The sequence below is a fragment of the Buteo buteo genome, chromosome 3 (assembly GCF_964188355.1).
Source record: "Buteo buteo chromosome 3, bButBut1.hap1.1, whole genome shotgun sequence".
NCBI lineage: Eukaryota > Metazoa > Chordata > Aves > Accipitriformes > Accipitridae > Buteo > Buteo buteo.
This window is the reverse complement of record NC_134173.1, coordinates 25,104,761-25,127,131: the sequence shown is the minus strand read 5'-3', so window position 1 is coordinate 25,127,131 and position 22,371 is coordinate 25,104,761.

The window sequence follows — 22,371 nt, the reverse complement described above, 5'->3', positions numbered from 1 at the left end:
CAAGGGAGGATGAAGACCAGCAACAGCTTTCAGGGCTGGCACATTCCTTGTGGGAGAAGGAGCTGGACGTTTGCCTTTTGGGAATCAGGCTCTGCCGAGAACGAGCACCATGAGATATGACATCTCTGGGAAAGCACAGATCCCCAGTGCTGTTGTGCCTGTGAATAGCCCGCCAAGGGGAGCTGAACACCAGCAATATCTTTCAGGGCTCTCTCCTTCCTTGTAGGAGGAATAGCCAGACGTTTGCCTTTTCGGAAACAGGCTCTGCCGAGAACGAGCACCATGAGACCTTCAACCTAGCATAAAGCCCAGATCCCCAGTGCTGTTGTGCCTGTGAATAGGCTGCCAAGGGAGGATGAAGACCAGCAACAGATTTCAGGGCTGGCACATTCCTTGTAGGAGGAAAAGCCGGACGTTTGCCTTTTCGGAATCAGGCTCTGCCGAGAACGAGCACCATGAGATATGACATCTCTGGGAAAGCACAGATCCCCAGTGCTGTTGTGCCTGTGAATAGCGTTCCTAGGGAGGATGAAGACCAGCAACAGCTTTGAGGGCTGGCACATTCCTTGTAGGAGAAGGAGCCGGACGTTTCCCTTTTCTGAAACAGGCTCTGCCGAGAACGAGCACCCTGAGATATGACATCTCTGGGAAAGCACCGATCCCCAGTGCTGTTGTGCCTGTGAGTAGCCTACCAAGGAGAGGTGAACACCAGCAATATCTTTCAGGGCTCTCTCCTTCCCTGTAGGAGAAATAGCCAGACGTTTGCCTTTTCGGAAACAGGCTCTGCCGAGAACGAGCACCATGAGATATGACATCTCTGGGAAAGCACAAATCCCCAGTGCTGTTGTGCCTGTGAATAGCCTGCCAAGGAAAGGTAAAGGTCAGCAACATCTTTCGGGGCTGTCCCCCTCCTTGTAGGAGGAATAGCCAGACGTTTGCCTTTTGGGAATCAGGCTCTGCCGAGAACGAGCACCATGAGATATGACATCTCTGGGAAAGCACAGATCCCCAGTGCTGTTGTGCCTGTGAATAGGCTGCCAAGGGAGGATGAAGACCAGCAACTGCTTTCAGGGATATCACCTTCCTTGTAGAAGAAATAGCCAGACGATTGCCTTTTCGGAATCAGGCTCTGCCGAGAACGAGCACCATGAGATATGACATCTCTGGGAAAGTACAGATCCCCAGTGCTGTTGTGCCTGTGAACAGGCTGACAAGGGAGGGTGAAGACCAGCAACTGCTTTCAGGGCTGGCACATTCCTTGTGGGAGAAGGAGCCGGACGTTTGCCTTTTTGGAAACAGACTCTGCCGAGAACGAGCACCCTGAGATATGACATCTCTGGGAAAGCACAGATCCCCAGTGCTGTTGTGCCTGTGAGTAGCCTACCAAGGAGAGGTGAACACCAGCAATATCTTTCAGGGCTCTCTCCTTCCCTGTAGGAGAAATAGCCAGACGTTTGCCTTTTCGGAAACAGGCTCTGCCGAGAACGAGCACCATGAGATATGACATCTCTGGGAAAGTACAGAGCCCCAGTGCTGTTGTGCCTGTGAACAGGCTGACAAGGGAGGGTGAAGACCAGCAACTGCTTTCAGGGCTGGCACATTCCTTGTGGGAGAAGGAGCTGGACGTTTGCCTTTTGGGAATCAGGCTCTGCCGAGAACGAGCACCATGAGATATGACATCTCTGGGAAAGCACAGATCCCCAGTGCTGTTGTGCCTGTGAATAGCGTTCCTAGGGAGGATGAAGACCAGCAACAGCTTTCAGGGCTGGCACATTCCTTGTAGGAGAAGGAGCCAGACGTTTCCCTTTTCTGAAACAGGCTCTGCCGAGAACGAGCACCATGAGATATGACATCTCTGGGAAAGCACAAATCCCCAGTGCTGTAGTGCCTGTGAATAGGCTGCCAAGGGAGGATGAAGACCAGCAACAGCTTTCAGGGCTGGCACATTCCTTGTGGGAGAAGGAGCTGGACGTTTGCCTTTTGGGAATCAGGCTCTGCCGAGAACGAGCACCATGAGATATGACATCTCTGGGAAAGCACAGATCCCCAGTGCTGTTGTGCCTGTGAATAGCGTTCCTAGGGAGGATGAAGACCAGCAACAGCTTTCAGGGCTGCCTCATTCCTTGTGGGAGAAGGAGCTGGACGTTTGCCTTTTGGGAATCAGGCTCTGCCGAGAACGAGCACCATGAGATATGACATCTCTGGGAAAGCACAGATCCCCAGTGCTGTTGTGCCTGTGAATAGCGTTCCTAGGGAGGATGAAGACGAGCAACAGCTTTCAGGGCTGGCACATTCCTTGTAGGAGAAGGAGCCGGACGTTTCCCTTTTCTGAAACAGGCTCTGCCGAGAACGAGCACCATGAGATATGACATCTCTGGGAAAGCACAAATCCCCAGTACTGTAGTGCCTGTGAATAGCCTGCCAAGGAAACGTAAAGGTCAGCAACATCTTTCGGGGCTGTCCCCCTCCTTGTAGGAGGAATAGCCAGACGTTTGCCTTTTCGGAAACAGGCTCTGCCGAGAACGAGCACCCTGAGATATGACATCTCTGGGAAAGCACAGATCCCCAGTGCTGTTGTGCCTGTGAATAGGCTGCCAAGGGAGGATGAAGACCAGCAACTGCTTTCAGGGCTATCACCTTCCTTGTAGAAGGAATAGCCAGACGTTTGCCTTTTCGAAATCAGGCTCTGCCGAGAACGAGCACCCTGAGATATGACATCTCTGGGAAAGCACAGATCCCCAGTGCTGTTGTGCCTGTGAACAGGCTGACAAGGGAGGGTGAAGACCAGCAACTGCTTTCAGGGCTGGCACATTCCTTGTGGGAGAAGGAGCTGGACGTTTGCCTTTTCGGAAACAGACTCTGCCGAGAACGAGCACCCTGAGATATGACATCTCTGGGAAAGCACAGATCCCCAGTGCTGTTGTGCCTGTGAGTAGCCCGCCAAGGGGAGCTGAAGACCAGCAATATCTTTCAGGGCTCTCTCCTTCCTTGTAGGGGGAATAGCCAGATGTTTGCCTTTTCGGAAACAGTTTCTGCTGAGAACGAGCACCCTGAGATATGACATCTCTGGGAAAGTACAGATCCCCAGTGCTGTTGTGCCTGTGAACAGGCTGACAAGGGAGGGTGAAGACCAGCAACTGCTTTCAGGGCTGGCACATTCCTTGTGGGAGAAGGAGCCGGACGTTTGCCTTTTCGGAAACAGACTCTGCCGAGAACGAGTACCATGAGATATGACATCTCTGGGAAAGCACAGATCCCCAGTGCTGTTGTGCCTGTCAATAGCCTGCCAAGGAAACGTAAAGATCAGCAACATCTTTCAGGGCTACAACATTCCTTGTAGGAGAGATAGCCAGACGTTTGCCTTTTCGAAATCAGGCTCTGCCGAGAACGAGCACCCTGAGATATGACATCTCTGGGAAATCACAGATCCCCAGTGCTGTTGTGCCTGTGAATAGCCTGCCAAGGAAAGGTAAAGGTCAGCAACATCTTTCGGGGCTGTCCCCCTCCTTGTAGGAGGAAAAGCCAGACGTTTGCCTTTTCGGAAACAGTTTCTGCCGAGAACGAGCACCCTGAGATATGACATCTCTGGGAAAGCCCAGATCCCCAGTGCTGTTGTGCCTGTGAATAGCGTTCCTAGGGAGGATGAAGACCAGCAACTGCTTTCAGGGATATCACCTTCCTTGTAGAAGGAATAGCCAGACGTTTGCCTTTTCGGAATCAGGCTCTGCCGAGAACGAGCACCATGAGATCTTCAACCTAGCATAAAGCCCAGATCCCCAGTGCTGTTGTGCCTGTGACTAGGCTGCCAAGGGAGGATGAAGACCAGCAACAGATTTCAGGGCTGGCACATTCCTTGTAGGAGGAAAAGCCGGACGTTTGCCTTTTCGGAATCAGGCTCTGCCGAGAACGAGCACCATGAGATATGACATCTCTGGGAAAGCACAGATCCCCAGTGCTGTTGTGCCTGTGAATAGGCTGCCAAGGGTGGATGAAGACCAGCAACAGCTTTCAGGGCTGGCACATTCCTTGTAAGAGAAGGAGCCGGACGTTTCCCTTTTCTGAAACAGGCTCTGCCGAGAACGAGCACCATGAGATATGACATCTCTGGGAAAGCACAGATCCCCAGTGCTGTTGTGCCTGTGAATAGCCCGCCAAGGGGAGCTGAACACCAGCAATATCTTTCAGGGCTCTCTCCTTCCTTGTAGGAGGAATAGCCAGACGTTTGCCTTTTCGGAATCAGGCTCTGCCGAGAACGAGCACCATGAGATATGACATCTCTGGGAAAGTACAGATCCCCAGTGCTGTTGTGCCTGTGAACAGGCTGACAAGGGAGGGTGAAGACCAGCAACTGCTTTCAGGGCTGGCACATTCCTTGTGGGAGAAGGAGCCGGACGTTTGCCTTTTCGGAAACAGACTCTGCCGAGAACGAGCACCCTGAGATATGACATCTCTGGGAAAGCACAGATCCCCAGTGCTGTTGTGCCTGTGAATAGCGTTCCTAGGGAGGATGAAGACCAGCAACAGCTTTCAGGGCTGGCACATTCCTTGTAGGAGAAGGAGCCAGACGTTTCCCTTTTCTGAAACAGGCTCTGCCGAGAACGAGCACCATGAGATATGACATCTCTGGGAAAGCACAAATCCCCAGTGCTGTAGTGCCTGTGAATAGGCTGCCAAGGGAGGATGAAGACCAGCAACAGCTTTCAGGGCTGGCACATTCCTTGTGGGAGAAGGAGCTGGACGTTTGCCTTTTGGGAATCAGGCTCTGCCGAGAACGAGCACCATGAGATATGACATCTCTGGGAAAGCACAGATCCCCAGTGCTGTTGTGCCTGTGAATAGCGTTCCTAGGGAGGATGAAGACCAGCAACAGCTTTCAGGGCTGCCTCATTCCTTGTGGGAGAAGGAGCTGGACGTTTGCCTTTTGGGAATCAGGCTCTGCCGAGAACGAGCACCATGAGATATGACATCTCTGGGAAAGCACAGATCCCCAGTGCTGTTGTGCCTGTGAATAGCGTTCCTAGGGAGGATGAAGACCAGCAACAGCTTTCAGGGCTGGCACATTCCTTGTAGGAGAAGGAGCCGGACGTTTCCCTTTTCTGAAACAGGCTCTGCCGAGAACGAGCACCATGAGATATGACATCTCTGGGAAAGCACAAATCCCCAGTGCTGTAGTGCCTGTGAATAGCCTGCCAAGGAAACGTAAAGGTCAGCAACATCTTTCGGGCCTGTCCCCCTCCTTGTAGGAGGAATAGCCAGACGTTTGCCTTTTCGGAAACAGGCTCTGCCGAGAACGAGCACCCTGAGATATGACATCTCTGGGAAAGCACAGATCCCCAGTGCTGTTGTGCCTGTGAATAGGCTGCCAAGGGAGGATGAAGACCAGCAACTGCTTTCAGGGCTATCACCTTCCTTGTAGAAGGAATAGCCAGACGTTTGCCTTTTCGAAATCAGGCTCTGCCGAGAACGAGCACCCTGAGATATGACATCTCTGGGAAAGCACAGATCCCCAGTGCTGTTGTGCCTGTGAACAGGCTGACAAGGGAGGGTGAAGACCAGCAACTGCTTTCAGGGCTGGCACATTCCTTGTGGGAGAAGGAGCCGGACGTTTGCCTTTTCGGAAACAGACTCTGCCGAGAACGAGCACCCTGAGATATGACATCTCTGGGAAAGCACAGATCCCCAGTGCTGTTGTGCCTGTGAGTAGCCCGCCAAGGGGAGCTGAAGACCAGCAATATCTTTCAGGGCTCTCTCCTTCCTTGTAGGAGGAATAGCCAGATGTTTGCCTTTTCGGAAACAGTTTCTGCCGAGAACGAGCACCCTGAGATATGACATCTCTGGGAAAGTACAGATCCCCAGTGCTGTTGTGCCTGTGAACAGGCTGACAAGGGAGGGTGAAGACCAGCAACTGCTTTCAGGGCTGGCACATTCCTTGTGGGAGAAGGAGCCGGACGTTTGCCTTTTCGGAAACAGACTCTGCCGAGAACGAGTACCATGAGATATGACATCTCTGGGAAAGCACAGATCCCCAGTGCTGTTGTGCCTGTCAATAGCCTGCCAAGGAAACGTAAAGATCAGCAACATCTTTCAGGGCTACAACATTCCTTGTAGGAGAGATAGCCAGACGTTTGCCTTTTCGAAATCAGGCTCTGCCGAGAACGAGCACCCTGAGATATGACATCTCTGGGAAATCACAGATCCCCAGTGCTGTTGTGCCTGTGAATAGCCTGCCAAGGAAAGGTAAAGGTCAGCAACATCTTTCGGGGCTGTCCCCCTCCTTGTAGGAGGAAAAGCCAGACGTTTGCCTTTTCGGAAACAGTTTCTGCCGAGAACGAGCACCCTGAGATATGACATCTCTGGGAAAGCCCAGATCCCCAGTGCTGTTGTGCCTGTGAATAGCGTTCCTAGGGAGGATGAAGACCAGCAACTGCTTTCAGGGATATCACCTTCCTTGTAGAAGGAATAGCCAGACGTTTGCCTTTTCGGAATCAGGCTCTGCCGAGAACGAGCACCATGAGATCTTCAACCTAGCATAAAGCCCAGATCCCCAGTGCTGTTGTGCCTGTGACTAGGCTGCCAAGGGAGGATGAAGACCAGCAACAGATTTCAGGGCTGGCACATTCCTTGTAGGAGGAAAAGCCGGACGTTTGCCTTTTCGGAATCAGGCTCTGCCGAGAACGAGCACCATGAGATATGACATCTCTGGGAAAGCACAGATCCCCAGTGCTGTTGTGCCTGTGAATAGGCTGCCAAGGGTGGATGAAGACCAGCAACAGCTTTCAGGGCTGGCACATTCCTTGTAAGAGAAGGAGCCGGACGTTTCCCTTTTCTGAAACAGGCTCTGCCGAGAACGAGCACCATGAGATATGACATCTCTGGGAAAGCACAGATCCCCAGTGCTGTTGTGCCTGTGAATAGCCCGCCAAGGGGAGCTGAACACCAGCAATATCTTTCAGGGCTCTCTCCTTCCTTGTAGGAGGAATAGCCAGACGTTTGCCTTTTCGGAAACAGGCTCTGCCGAGAACGAGCACCATGAGATCTTCAACCTAGCATAAAGCCCAGATCCCCAGTGCTGTTGTGCCTGTGAATAGGCTGCCAAGGGAGGATGAAGACCAGCAACAGATTTCAGGGCTGGCACATTCCTTGTAGGAGGAAAAGCCGGACGTTTGCCTTTTCGGAATCAGGCTCTGCCGAGAACGAGCACCATGAGATATGACATCTCTGGGAAAGCACAGATCCCCAGTGCTGTTGTGCCTGTGAATAGCGTTCCTAGGGAGGCTGAAGACCAGCAACAGCTTTCAGGGCTGGCACATTCCTTGTAGGAGAAGGAGCCGGACGTTTCCCTTTTCTGAAACAGGCTCTGCCGAGAACGAGCACCATGAGATATGACATCTCTGGGAAAGCACAGATCCCCAGTGCTGTTGTGCCTGTGAATAGCGTTCCTAGGGAGGATGAAGACCAGCAACTGCTTTCAGGACTATCACCTTCCTTGTAGAAGGAATAGCCAGACGTTTGCCTTTTGGGAATCAGGCTCTGCCGAGAACGAGCACCATGAGATCTTCAACCTAGCATAAAGCCCAGATCCCCAGTGCTGTTGTGCCTGTGAGTAGCCTACCAAGGGGAGGTGAACACCAGCAATATCTTTCAGGGCTCTCTCCTTCCCTGTAGGAGAAATAGCCAGACGTTTGCCTTTTCGGAAATAGGCTCTGCCGAGAACGAGCACCATGAGATATGACATCTCTGGGAAAGCACAGATCCCCAGTGCTGTTGTGCCTGTGAATAGCGTTCCTAGGGAGGATGAAGACCAGCAACAGCTTTCAGGGCTGCCTCATTCCTTGTGGGAGAAGGAGCTGGACGTTTGCCTTTTGGGAATCAGGCTCTGCCGAGAACGAGCACCATGAGATATGACATCTCTGGGAAAGCACAGATCCCCAGTGCTGTTGTGCCTGTGAATAGCGTTCCTAGGGAGGATGAAGACCAGCAACAGCTTTCAGGGCTGGCACATTCCTTGTAGGAGAAGGAGCCGGACGCTTCCCTTTTCTGAAACAGGCTCTGCCGAGAACGAGCACCATGAGATATGACATCTCTGGGAAAGCACAAATCCCCAGTGCTGTAGTGCCTGTGAATAGGCTGCCAAGGGAGGATGAAGACCAGCAACAGCTTTCAGGGCTGGCACATTCCTTGTGGGAGAAGGAGCTGGACGTTTGCCTTTTGGGAATCAGGCTCTGCCGAGAACGAGCACCATGAGATATGACATCTCTGGGAAAGCACAGAGCCCCAGTGCTGTTGTGCCTGTGAATAGCGTTCCTAGGGAGGATGAAGACCAGCAACAGCATTCAGGGCTGCCTCATTCCTTGTGGGAGAAGGAGCTGGACGTTTGCCTTTTGGGAATCAGGCTCTGCCGAGAACGAGCACCATGAGATATGACATCTCTGGGAAAGCACAGATCCCCAGTGCTGTTGTGCCTGTGAATAGCGTTCCTAGGGAGGATGAAGACCAGCAACAGCTTTCAGGGCTGGCACATTCCTTGTAGGAGAAGGAGCCGGACGTTTCCCTTTTCTGAAACAGGCTCTGCCGAGAACGAGCACCATGAGATATGACATCTCTGGGAAAGCACAAATCCCCAGTGCTGTAGTGCCTGTGAATAGGCTGCCAAGGGAGGATGAAGACCAGCAACAGCTTTCAGGGTGGCACATTCCTTGTGGGAGAAGGAGCTGGACGTTTGCCTTTTGGGAATCAGGCTCTGCCGAGAACGAGCACCATGAGATATGACATCTCTGGGAAAGCACAGATCCCCAGTGCTGTTGTGCCTGTGAATAGCGTTCCTAGGGAGGATGAAGACCAGCAACAGCTTTCAGGGCTGCCTCATTCCTTGTGGGAGAAGGAGCTGGACGTTTGCCTTTTGGGAATCAGGCTCTGCCGAGAACGAGCACCATGAGATATGACATCTCTGGGAAAGCACAGATCCCCAGTGCTGTTGTGCCTGTGAATAGCGTTCCTAGGGAGGATGAAGACCAGCAACAGCTTTCAGGGCTGGCACATTCCTTGTAGGAGAAGGAGCCGGACGTTTCCCTTTTCGGAAACAGGCTCTGCCGAGTACGAGCACCATGAGATATGACATCTCTGCGAAAGCACAAATCCCCAGTGCTGTAGTGCCTGTGAATAGCCTGCCAAGGAAACGTAAAGGTAAGCAACATCTTTCGGGGCTGTCCCCCTCCTTGTAGGAGGAATAGCCAGACATTTGCCTTTTCGGAAACAGGCTCTGCCGAGAACGAGCACCATGAGATATGACATCTCTGGGAAAGCACAGATCCCCAGTGCTGTTGTGCCTGTGAATAGGCTGCCAAGGGAGGATGAAGACCAGCAACTGCTTTCAGGGCTATCACCTTCCTTGTAGAAGGAATAGCCAGACGTTTGCCTTTTCGAAATCAGGCTCTGCCGAGAACGAGCACCCTGAGATATGACATCTCTGGGAAAGCACAGATCCCCAGTGCTGTTGTGCCTGTGAATAGGCTGCAAAGGGAGGATGAAGACCAGCAACAGATTTCAGGGCTGGCACATTCCTTGTAGGAGGAAAATGCGGACATTTGCTTTTTCAGAATCAGGCTCTGCTGAGAACGAGCACCCTGAGATATGACATCTCTGGGAAAGCACAGATCCCCAGTGCTGTTGTGCCTGTGAATAGCATTCCTAGGGAGGATGAAGACCAGCAACTGCTTTCAGGGCTATCACCTTCCTTGTAGAAGGAATAGCCAGACGTTTGCCTTTTCGGAAACAGGCTCTGCCGAGAACGAGCACCATGAGATCTTCAACCTAGCATAAAGCCCAGATCCCCAGTGCTGTTGTGCCTGTGAGTAGCCTACCAAGGGGAGGTGAACACCAGCAATATCTTTCAGGGCTCTCTCCTTCCCTGTAGGAGAAATAGCCAGACGTTTGCCTTTTCGGAAACAGGCTCTGCCGAGAACGAGCACCATGAGATATGACATCTCTGGGAAAGCACAGATCCCCAGTGCTGTTGTGCCTGTGAATAGCCCGCCAAGGGGAGCTGAAGACCAGCAATATCTTTCAGGGCTCTCTCCTTCCTTGTAGGAGGAATAGCCAGACGTTTGCCTTTTCGGAAACAGGCTCTGCCGAGAACGAGCACCATGAGATATGACATCTCTGGGAAAGCACAGATCCCCAGTGCTGTTGTGCCTGTGAATAGGCTGCCAAGGGAGGATGAAGACCAGCAACTGCTTTCAGGGCTGGCACATTCCTTGTGGGAGAAGGAGCCGGACGTTTGCCTTTTCGGAAACAGACTCTGCCGAGAACGAGCACCATGAGATCTTCAACCTAGCATAAAGCCCAGATCCCCAGTGCTGTTGTGCCTGTGAGTAGCCTACCAAGGGGAGGTGAACACCAGCAATATCTTTCAGGGCTCTCTCCTTCCCTGTAGGAGAAATAGCCAGACGTTTGCCTTTTCGGAAACAGGCTCTGCCGAGAACGAGCACCATGAGATATGACATCTCTGGGAAAGCACAGATCCCCAGTGCTGTAGTGCCTGTGAATAGGCTGCCAAGGGAGGATGAAGACCAGCAACAGCTTTCAGGGCTGGCACATTCCTTGTGGGAGAAGGAGCTGGACGTTTGCCTTTTGGGAATCAGGCTCTGCCGAGAACGAGCACCATGAGATATGACATCTCTGGGAAAGCACAGATCCCCAGTGCTGTTGTGCCTGTGAATAGCGTTCCTAGGGAGGATGAAGACCAGCAACAGCATTCAGGGCTGCCTCATTCCTTGTGGGAGAAGGAGCTGGACGTTTGCCTTTTGGGAATCAGGCTCTGCCGAGAACGAGCACCATGAGATATGACATCTCTGGGAAAGCACAGATCCCCAGTGCTGTTGTGCCTGTGAATAGCGTTCCTAGGGAGGATGAAGACCAGCAACAGCTTTCAGGGCTGGCACATTCCTTGTAGGAGAAGGAGCCGGACGTTTCCCTTTTCTGAAACAGGCTCTGCCGAGAACGAGCACCATGAGATATGACATCTCTGGGAAAGCACAAATCCCCAGTGCTGTAGTGCCTGTGAATAGGCTGCCAAGGGAGGATGAAGACCAGCAACAGCTTTCAGGGCTGGCACATTCCTTGTGGGAGAAGGAGCTGGACGTTTGCCTTTTGGGAATCAGGCTCTGCCGAGAACGAGCACCATGAGATATGACATCTCTGGGAAAGCACAGATCCCCAGTGCTGTTGTGCCTGTGAATAGCGTTCCTAGGGAGGATGAAGACCAGCAACAGCTTTCAGGGCTGCCTCATTCCTTGTGGGAGAAGGAGCTGGACGTTTGCCTTTTGGGAATCAGGCTCTGCCGAGAACGAGCACCATGAGATATGACATCTCTGGGAAAGCACAGATCCCCAGTGCTGTTGTGCCTGTGAATAGCGTTCCTAGGGAGGATGAAGACCAGCAACAGCTTTCAGGGCTGGCACATTCCTTGTAGGAGAAGGAGCCGGACGTTTCCCTTTTCTGAAACAGGCTCTGCCGAGTACGAGCACCATGAGATATGACATCTCTGGGAAAGCACAAATCCCCAGTGCTGTAGTGCCTGTGAATAGCCTGCCAAGGAAACGTAAAGGTAAGCAACATCTTTCGGGGCTGTCCCCCTCCTTGTAGGAGGAATAGCCAGACATTTGCCTTTTCGGAAACAGGCTCTGCCGAGAACGAGCACCATGAGATATGACATCTCTGGGAAAGCACAGATCCCCAGTGCTGTTGTGCCTGTGAATAGGCTGCCAAGGGAGGATGAAGACCAGCAACTGCTTTCAGGGCTATCACCTTCCTTGTAGAAGGAATAGCCAGACGTTTGCCTTTTCGAAATCAGGCTCTGCCGAGAACGAGCACCCTGAGATATGACATCTCTGGGAAAGCACAGATCCCCAGTGCTGTTGTGCCTGTGAATAGGCTGCCAAGGGAGGATGAAGACCAGCAACAGATTTCAGGGCTGGCACATTCCTTGTAGGAGGAAAATGCGGACATTTGCTTTTTCAGAATCAGGCTCTGCTGAGAACGAGCACCCTGAGATATGACATCTCTGGGAAAGCACAGATCCCCAGTGCTGTTGTGCCTGTGAACAGGCTGACAAGGGAGGATGAAGACCAGCAACTGCTTTCAGGGCTATCACCTTCCTTGTAGAAGGAATAGCCAGACGTTTGCCTTTTCGGAAACAGGCTCTGCTGAGAACGAGCACCCTGAGATATGACATCTCTGGGAAAGCACAGATCCCCAGTGCTGTTGTGCCTGTGAATAGCGTTCCTAGGGAGGATGAAGACCAGCAACAGCATTCAGGGCTGCCTCATTCCTTGTGGGAGAAGGAGCTGGACGTTTGCCTTTTGGGAATCAGGCTCTGCCGAGAACGAGCACCATGAGATATGACATCTCTGGGAAAGCACAGATCCCCAGTGCTGTTGTGCCTGTGAATAGCGTTCCTAGGGAGGATGAAGACCAGCAACAGCTTTCAGGGCTGGCACATTCCTTGTAGGAGAAGGAGCCGGACGTTTCCCTTTTCTGAAACAGGCTCTGCCGAGAACGAGCACCATGAGATATGACATCTCTGGGAAAGCACAAATCCCCAGTGCTGTAGTGCCTGTGAATAGGCTGCCAAGGGAGGATGAAGACCAGCAACAGCTTTCAGGGCTGGCACATTCCTTGTGGGAGAAGGAGCTGGACGTTTGCCTTTTGGGAATCAGGCTCTGCCGAGAACGAGCACCATGAGATATGACATCTCTGGGAAAGCACAGATCCCCAGTGCTGTTGTGCCTGTGAATAGCGTTCCTAGGGAGGATGAAGACCAGCAACAGCTTTCAGGGCTGCCTCATTCCTTGTGGGAGAAGGAGCTGGACGTTTGCCTTTTGGGAATCAGGCTCTGCCGAGAACGAGCACCATGAGATATGACATCTCTGGGAAAGCACAGATCCCCAGTGCTGTTGTGCCTGTGAATAGCGTTCCTAGGGAGGATGAAGACCAGCAACAGCTTTCAGGGCTGGCACATTCCTTGTAGGAGAAGGAGCCGGACGTTTCCCTTTTCTGAAACAGGCTCTGCCGAGTACGAGCACCATGAGATATGACATCTCTGGGAAAGCACAAATCCCCAGTGCTGTAGTGCCTGTGAATAGCCTGCCAAGGAAACGTAAAGGTAAGCAACATCTTTCGGGGCTGTCCCCCTCCTTGTAGGAGGAATAGCCAGACATTTGCCTTTTCGGAAACAGGCTCTGCCGAGAACGAGCACCATGAGATATGACATCTCTGGGAAAGCACAGATCCCCAGTGCTGTTGTGCCTGTGAATAGGCTGCCAAGGGAGGATGAAGACCAGCAACTGCTTTCAGGGCTATCACCTTCCTTGTAGAAGGAATAGCCAGACGTTTGCCTTTTCGAAATCAGGCTCTGCCGAGAACGAGCACCCTGAGATATGACATCTCTGGGAAAGCACAGATCCCCAGTGCTGTTGTGCCTGTGAATAGGCTGCCAAGGGAGGATGAAGACCAGCAACAGATTTCAGGGCTGGCACATTCCTTGTAGGAGGAAAATGCGGACATTTGCTTTTTCAGAATCAGGCTCTGCTGAGAACGAGCACCCTGAGATATGACATCTCTGGGAAAGCACAGATCCCCAGTGCTGTTGTGCCTGTGAACAGGCTGACAAGGGAGGATGAAGACCAGCAACTGCTTTCAGGGCTATCACCTTCCTTGTAGAAGGAATAGCCAGACGTTTGCCTTTTCGGAAACAGGCTCTGCTGAGAACGAGCACCCTGAGATATGACATCTCTGGGAAAGCACAGATCCCCAGTGCTGTTGTGCCTGTGAATAGCGTTCCTAGGGAGGATGAAGACCAGCAACAGCTTTCAGGGCTGGCACATTCCTTGTAGGAGAAGGAGCCGGACGTTTCCCTTTTCTGAAACAGGCTCTGCCGAGAACGAGCACCATGAGATATGACATCTCTGGGAAAGCACAAATCCCCAGTGCTGTAGTGCCTGTGAATAGCCTGCCAAGGACAGGTAAAGGTCAGCAACATCTTTCGGGGCTGTCCCCCTCCTTGTAGGAGGAAAAGCCAGACGTTTGCCTTTTCGGAAACAGTTTCTGCCGAGAACGAGCACCCTGAGATATGACATCTCTGGGAAAGCACAGATCCCCAGTGCTGTTGTGCCTGTGAATAGCCCGCCAAGGGGAGCTGAAGACCAGCAATATCTTTCAGGGCTCTCTCCTTCCTTGTAGGAGGAATAGCCAGACGTTTGCCTTTTCGGAAACAGGCTCTGCCGAGAACGAGCACCATGAGATCTTCAACCTAGCATAAAGCCCAGATCCCCAGTGCTGTTGTGCCTGTGAATAGGCTGCCAAGGGAGGATGAAGACCAGCAACAGATTTCAGGGCTGGCACATTCCTTGTAGGAGGAAAAGGCGGACATTTGCTTTTTCAGAATCAGGCTCTGCTGAGAACGAGCACCATGAGATATGACATCTCTGGGAAAGCACAGATCCCCAGTGCTGTTGTGCCTGTGAATAGCGTTCCTAGGGAGGATGAAGACCAGCAACTGCTTTCAGGGCTATCACCTTCCTTGTAGAAGGAATAGCCAGACGTTTGCCTTTTCGAAATCAGGCTCTGCCGAGAACGAGCACCATGAGATCTTCAACCTAGCATAAAGCCCAGATCCCCAGTGCTGTTGTGCCTGTGACTAGGCTGCCAAGGGAGGATGAAGACCAGCAACAGATTTCAGGGCTGGCACATTCCTTGTAGGAGGAAAAGCCGGACGTTTGCCTTTTCGGAATCAGGCTCTGCCGAGAACGAGCACCATGAGATATGACATCTCTGGGAAAGCACAGATCCCCAGTGCTGTTGTGCCTGTGAATAGGCTGCCAAGGGAGGATGAAGACCAGCAACAGCTTTCAGGGATATCACCTTCCTTGTAGAAGGAATAGCCAGTCGTTTGCCTTTTGGGAATCAGGCTCTGCCGAGAACGAGCACCATGAGATATGACATCTCTGGGAAAGCACAGATCCCCAGTGCTGTTGTGCCTGTGAATAGCGTTCCTAGGGAGGATGAAGACCAGCAACAGCTTTCAGGGCTGGCACATTCCTTGTAGGAGAAGGAGCCGGACGTTTCCCTTTTCGGAAACAGGCTCTGCCGAGAACGAGCACCATGAGATATGACATCTCTGGGAAAGCACAGATCCCCAGTGCTGTTGTGCCTGTGAATAGCCCGCCAAGGGGAGCTGAAGACCAGCAATATCTTTCAGGGCTCTCTCCTTCCTTGTAGGAGGAATAGCCAGACGTTTGCCTTATCGGAAACAGGCTCTGCCGAGAACGGGCACCATGAGACCTTCAACCTAGCATAAAGCCCAGATCCCCAGTGCTGTTGTGCCTGTGACTAGGCTGCCAAGGGAGGATGAAGACCAGCAACAGATTTCAGGGCTGGCACATTCCTTGTAGGAGGAAAAGCCGGACGTTTGCCTTTTCGGAATCAGGCTCTGCCGAGAACGAGCACCATGAGATATGACATCTCTGGGAAAGCACAGATCCCCAGTGCTGTTGTGCCTGTGAATAGGCTGCCAAGGGAGGATGAAGACCAGCAACTGCTTTCAGGGATATCACCTTCCTTGTAGAAGGAATAGCCAGACGTTTGCCTTTTCGGAATCAGGCTCTGCCGAGAACGAGCACCATGAGATATGACATCTCTGGGAAAGCACAGATCCCCAGTGCTGTTGTGCCTGTGAATAGCGTTCCTAGGGAGGATGAAGACCAGCAACAGCTTTCAGGGCTGGCACATTCCTTGTAGGAGAAGGAGCCGGACGTTTCCCTTTTCTGAAACAGGCTCTGCCGAGAACGAGCACCCTGAGATATGACATCTCTGGGAAAGCACAGATCCCCAGTGCTGTTGTGCCTGTGAGTAGCCTGCCAAGGAGAGGTGAACACCAGCAATATCTTTCAGGGCTCTCTCCTTCCCTGTAGGAGAAATAGCCAGACGTTTGCCTTTTCGGAAACAGGCTCTGCCGAGAACGAGCACCATGAGATATGACATCTCTGGGAAAGCACAGATCCCCAGTGCTGTTGTGCCTGTGAATAGCGTTCCTAGGGAGGATGAAGACCAGCAACAGCTTTCAGGGCTGCCTCATTCCTTGTGGGAGAAGGAGCTGGACGTTTGCCTTTTGGGAATCAGGCTCTGCCGAGAACGAGCACCATGAGATATGACATCTCTGGGAAAGCACAGATCCCCAGTGCTGTTGTGCCTGTGAATAGCGTTCCTAGGGAGGATGAAGACCAGCAACAGCTTTCAGGGCTGGCACATTCCTTGTAGGAGAAGGAGCCGGACGTTTCCCTTTTCGGAAACAGGCTCTGCCGAGAACGAGCACCATGAGATATGACATCTCTGGGAAAGCACAAATCCCCAGTGCTGTAGTGCCTGTGAATAGCCTGCCAAGGAAACATAAAGGTCAGCAACATCTTTCGGGGCTGTCCCCCTCCTTGTAGGAGGAATAGCCAGACGTTTGCCTTTTCGGAAACAGGCTCTGCCGAGAACGAGCACCCTGAGATATGACATCTCTGGGAAAGCACAGATCCCCAGTGCTGTTGTGCCTGTGAATATGCTGCCAAGGGAGGATGAAGACCAGCAACTGCTTTCAGGGCTATCACCTTCCTTGTAGAAGGAATAGCCAGACGTTTGCCTTTTCGAAATCAGGCTCTGCCGAGAACGAGCACCCTGAGATATGACATCTCTGGGAAAGCACAGATCCCCAGTGCTGTTGTGCCTGTGAACAGGCTGACAAGGGAGGGTGAAGACCAGCAACTGCTTTCAGGGCTCGCACATTCCTTGTGGGAGAAGGAGCCGGACGTTTGCCTTTTCGGAAACAGGCTCTGCCGAGAACGAGCACCATGAGATATGACATCTCTGGGAAAGCACAGATCCCCAGTGCTGTTGTGCCTGTGAATAGCCCGCCAAGGGGAGCTGAAGACCAGCAATATCTTTCAGGGCTCTCTCCTTCCTTGTAGGAGGAATAGCCAGACGTTTGCCTTTTCGGAAACAGGCTCTGCCGAGAACGAGCACCATGAGATCTTCAACCTAGCATAAAGCCCAGATCCCCAGTGCTGTTGTGCCTGTGAGTAGCCTACCAAGGGGAGGTGAACACCAGCAATATCTTTCAGGGCTCTCTCCTTCCCTGTAGGAGAAATAGCCAGACGTTTGCCTTTTCGGAAACAGGCTCTGCCGAGAACGAGCACCCTGAGATATGACATCTCTGGGAAAGCACAGATCCCCAGTGCTGTTGTGCCTGTGAATAGCCCGCCAAGGGGATCTGAAGACCAGCAATATCTTTCAGGGCTCTCTCCTTCCTTGTAGGAGGAATAGCCAGACGTTTGCCTTATCGGAAACAGGCTCTGCCGAGAACGGGCACCATGAGACCTTCAACCTAGCATAAAGCCCAGATCCCCAGTGCTGTTGTGCCTGTGACTAGGCTGCCAAGGGAGGATGAAGACCAGCAACAGATTTCAGGGCTGGCACATTCCTTGTAGGAGGAAAAGCCGGACGTTTGCCTTTTCGGAATCAGGCTCTGCCGAGAACGAGCACCATGAGATATGACATCTCTGGGAAAGCACAGATCCCCAGTGCTGTTGTGCCTGTGAATAGGCTGCCAAGGGAGGATGAAGACCAGCAACTGCTTTCAGGGATATCACCTTCCTTGTAGAAGGAATAGCCAGACGTTTGCCTTTTCGGAATCAGGCTCTGCCGAGAACGAGCACCATGAGATATGACATCTCTGGGAAAGCACAGATCCCCAGTGCTGTTGTGCCTGTGAATAGCGTTCCTAGGGAGGATGAAGACCAGCAACAGCTTTCAGGGCTGGCACATTCCTTGTAGGAGAAGGAGCCGGACGTTTCCCTTTTCTGAAACAGGCTCTGCCGAGAACGAGCACCCTGAGATATGACATCTCTGGGAAAGCACAGATCCCCAGTGCTGTTGTGCCTGTGAGTAGCCTGCCAAGGAGAGGTGAACACCAGCAATATCTTTCAGGGCTCTCTCCTTCCCTGTAGGAGAAATAGCCAGACGTTTGCCTTTTCGGAAACAGGCTCTGCCGAGAACGAGCACCATGAGATATGACATCTCTGGGAAAGCACAGATCCCCAGTGCTGTTGTGCCTGTGAATAGCGTTCCTAGGGAGGATGAAGACCAGCAACAGCTTTCAGGGCTGCCTCATTCCTTGTGGGAGAAGGAGCTGGACGTTTGCCTTTTGGGAATCAGGCTCTGCCGAGAACGAGCACCATGAGATATGACATCTCTGGGAAAGCACAGATCCCCAGTGCTGTTGTGCCTGTGAATAGCGTTCCTAGGGAGGATGAAGACCAGCAACAGCTTTCAGGGCTGGCACATTCCTTGTAGGAGAAGGAGCCGGACGTTTCCCTTTTCGGAAACAGGCTCTGCCGAGAACGAGCACCATGAGATATGACATCTCTGGGAAAGCACAAATCCCCAGTGCTGTAGTGCCTGTGAATAGCCTGCCAAGGAAACATAAAGGTCAGCAACATCTTTCGGGGCTGTCCCCCTCCTTGTAGGAGGAATAGCCAGACGTTTGCCTTTTCGGAAACAGGCTCTGCCGAGAACGAGCACCCTGAGATATGACATCTCTGGGAAAGCACAGATCCCCAGTGCTGTTGTGCCTGTGAATATGCTGCCAAGGGAGGATGAAGACCAGCAACTGCTTTCAGGGCTATCACCTTCCTTGTAGAAGGAATAGCCAGACGTTTGCCTTTTCGAAATCAGGCTCTGCCGAGAACGAGCACCCTGAGATATGACATCTCTGGGAAAGCACAGATCCCCAGTGCTGTTGTGCCTGTGAACAGGCTGACAAGGGAGGGTGAAGACCAGCAACTGCTTTCAGGGCTCGCACATTCCTTGTGGGAGAAGGAGCCGGACGTTTGCCTTTTCGGAAACAGGCTCTGCCGAGAACGAGCACCATGAGATATGACATCTCTGGGAAAGCACAGATCCCCAGTGCTGTTGTGCCTGTGAATAGCCCGCCAAGGGGAGCTGAAGACCAGCAATATCTTTCAGGGCTCTCTCCTTCCTTGTAGGAGGAATAGCCAGACGTTTGCCTTTTCGGAAACAGGCTCTGCCGAGAACGAGCACCATGAGATCTTCAACCTAGCATAAAGCCCAGATCCCCAGTGCTGTTGTGCCTGTGAATAGCATTCCTAGGGAGGATGAAGACCAGCAACTGCTTTCAGGGATATCACCTTCCTTGTAGAAGGAATAGCCAGACGTTTGCCTTTTCGGAATCAGGCTCTGCCGAGAACGAGCACCATGAGATCTTCAACCTAGCATAAAGCCCAGATCCCCAGTGCTGTTGTGCCTGTGAGTAGCCTACCAAGGGGAGGTGAACACCAGCAATATCTTTCAGGGCTCTCTCCTTCCCTGTAGGAGAAATAGCCAGACGTTTGCCTTTTCGGAAACAGGCTCTGCCGAGAACGAGCACCATGAGATATGACATCTCTGGGAAAGCACAGATCCCCAGTGCTGTAGTGCCTGTGAATAGGCTGCCAAGGGAGGATGAAGACCAGCAACAGCTTTCAGGGCTGGCACATTCCTTGTGGGAGAAGGAGCTGGACGTTTGCCTTTTGGGAATCAGGCTCTGCCGAGAACGAGCACCATGAGATATGACATCTCTGGGAAAGCACAGATCCCCAGTGCTGTTGTGCCTGTGAATAGCGTTCCTAGGGAGGATGAAGACCAGCAACAGCTTTCAGGGCTGGCACATTCCTTGTAGGAGATGGAGCCGGACGTTTCCCTTTTCTGAAACAGGCTCTGCCGAGTACGAGCACCATGAGATATGACATCTCTGGGAAAGCACAAATCCCCAGTGCTGTAGTGCCTGTGAATAGCCTGCCAAGGAAACGTAAAGGTAAGCAACATCTTTCGGGGCTGTCCCCCTCCTTGTAGGAGGAATAGCCAGACATTTGCCTTTTCGGAAACAGGCTCTGCCGAGAACGAGCACCATGAGATATGACATCTCTGGGAAAGCACAGATCCCCAGTGCTGTTGTGCCTGTGAATAGCGTTCCTAGGGAGGATGAAGACCAGCAACAGCTTTCAGGGCTGCCTCATTCCTTGTGGGAGAAGGAGCTGGACGTTTGCCTTTTGGGAATCAGGCTCTGCCGAGAACGAGCACCATGAGATATGACATCTCTGGGAAAGCACAGATCCCCAGTGCTGTTGTGCCTGTGAATAGCGTTCCTAGGGAGGATGAAGACCAGCAACAGCTTTCAGGGCTGGCACATTCCTTGTAGGAGAAGGAGCCGGACGTTTCCCTTTTCGGAAACAGGCTCTGCCGAGAACGAGCACCATGAGATATGACATCTCTGGGAAAGCACAAATCCCCAGTGCTGTAGTGCCTGTGAATAGCCTGCCAAGGAAACATAAAGGTCAGCAACATCTTTCGGGGCTGTCCCCCTCCTTGTAGGAGGAATAGCCAGACGTTTGCCTTTTCGGAAACAGGCTCTGCCGAGAACGAGCACCCTGAGATATGACATCTCTGGGAAAGCACAGATCCCCAGTGCTGTTGTGCCTGTGAGTATGCTGCCAAGGGAGGATGAAGACCAGCAACTGCTTTCAGGGCTATCACCTTCCTTGTAGAAGGAATAGCCAGACGTTTGCCTTTTCGAAATCAGGCTCTGCCGAGAACGAGCACCCTGAGATATGACATCTCTGGGAAAGCACAGATCCCCAGTGCTGTTGTGCCTGTGAACAGGCTGACAAGGGAGGGTGAAGACCAGCAACTGCTTTCAGGGCTCGCACATTCCTTGTGGGAGAAGGAGCCGGACGTTTGCCTTTTCGGAAACAGGCTCTGCCGAGAACGAGCACCATGAGATATGACATCTCTGGGAAAGCACAGATCCCCAGTGCTGTTGTGCCTGTGAATAGCCCGCCAAGGGGAGCTGAAGACCAGCAATATCTTTCAGGGCTCTCTCCTTCCTTGTAGGAGGAATAGCCAGACGTTTGCCTTTTCGGAAACAGGCTCTGCCGAGAACGAGCACCATGAGATCTTCAACCTAGCATAAAGCCCAGATCCCCAGTGCTGTTGTGCCTGTGAATAGCATTCCTAGGGAGGATGAAGACCAGCAACTGCTTTCAGGGCTATCACCTTCCTTGTAGAAGGAATAGCCAGACGTTTGCCTTTTCGGAATCAGGCTCTGCCGAGAACGAGCACCATGAGATCTTCAACCTAGCATAAAGCCCAGATCCCCAGTGCTGTTGTGCCTGTGAGTAGCCTACCAAGGGGAGGTGAACACCAGCAATATCTTTCAGGGCTCTCTCCTTCCCTGTAGGAGAAATAGCCAGACGTTTGCCTTTTCGGAAACAGGCTCTGCCGAGAACGAGCACCATGAGATATGACATCTCTGGGAAAGCACAGATCCCCAGTGCTGTAGTGCCTGTGAATAGGCTGCCAAGGGAGGATGAAGACCAGCAACAGCTTTCAGGGCTGGCACATTCCTTGTGGGAGAAGGAGCTGGACGTTTGCCTTTTGGGAATCAGGCTCTGCCGAGAACGAGCACCATGAGATATGACATCTCTGGGAAAGCACAGATCCCCAGTGCTGTTGTGCCTGTGAATAGCGTTCCTAGGGAGGATGAAGACCAGCAACAGCTTTCAGGGCTGGCACATTCCTTGTAGGAGAAGGAGCCGGACGTTTCCCTTTTCTGAAACAGGCTCTGCCGAGTACGAGCACCATGAGATATGACATCTCTGGGAAAGCACAAATCCCCAGTGCTGTAGTGCCTGTGAATAGCCTGCCAAGGAAACGTAAAGGTAAGCAACATCTTTCGGGGCTGTCCCCCTCCTTGTAGGAGGAATAGCCAGACATTTGCCTTTTGGGAATCAGGCTCTGCCGAGAACGAGCACCATGAGATATGACATCTCTGGGAAAGCACAGATCCCCAGTGCTGTTGTGCCTGTGAATAGGCTGCCAAGGGAGGATGAAGACCAGCAACTGCTTTCAGGGCTATCACCTTCCTTGTAGAAGGAATAGCCAGACGTTTGCCTTTTCGAAATCAGGCTCTGCCGAGAACGAGCACCCTGAGATATGACATCTCTGGGAAAGCACAGATCCCCAGTGCTGTTGTGCCTGTGAATAGGCTGCCAAGGGAGGATGAAGACCAGCAACAGATTTCAGGGCTGGCACATTCCTTGTAGGAGGAAAATGCGGACATTTGCTTTTTCAGAATCAGGCTCTGCTGAGAACGAGCACCCTGAGATATGACATCTCTGGGAAAGCACAGATCCCCAGTGCTGTTGTGCCTGTGAACAGGCTGACAAGGGAGGATGAAGACCAGCAACTGCTTTCAGGGCTATCACCTTCCTTGTAGAA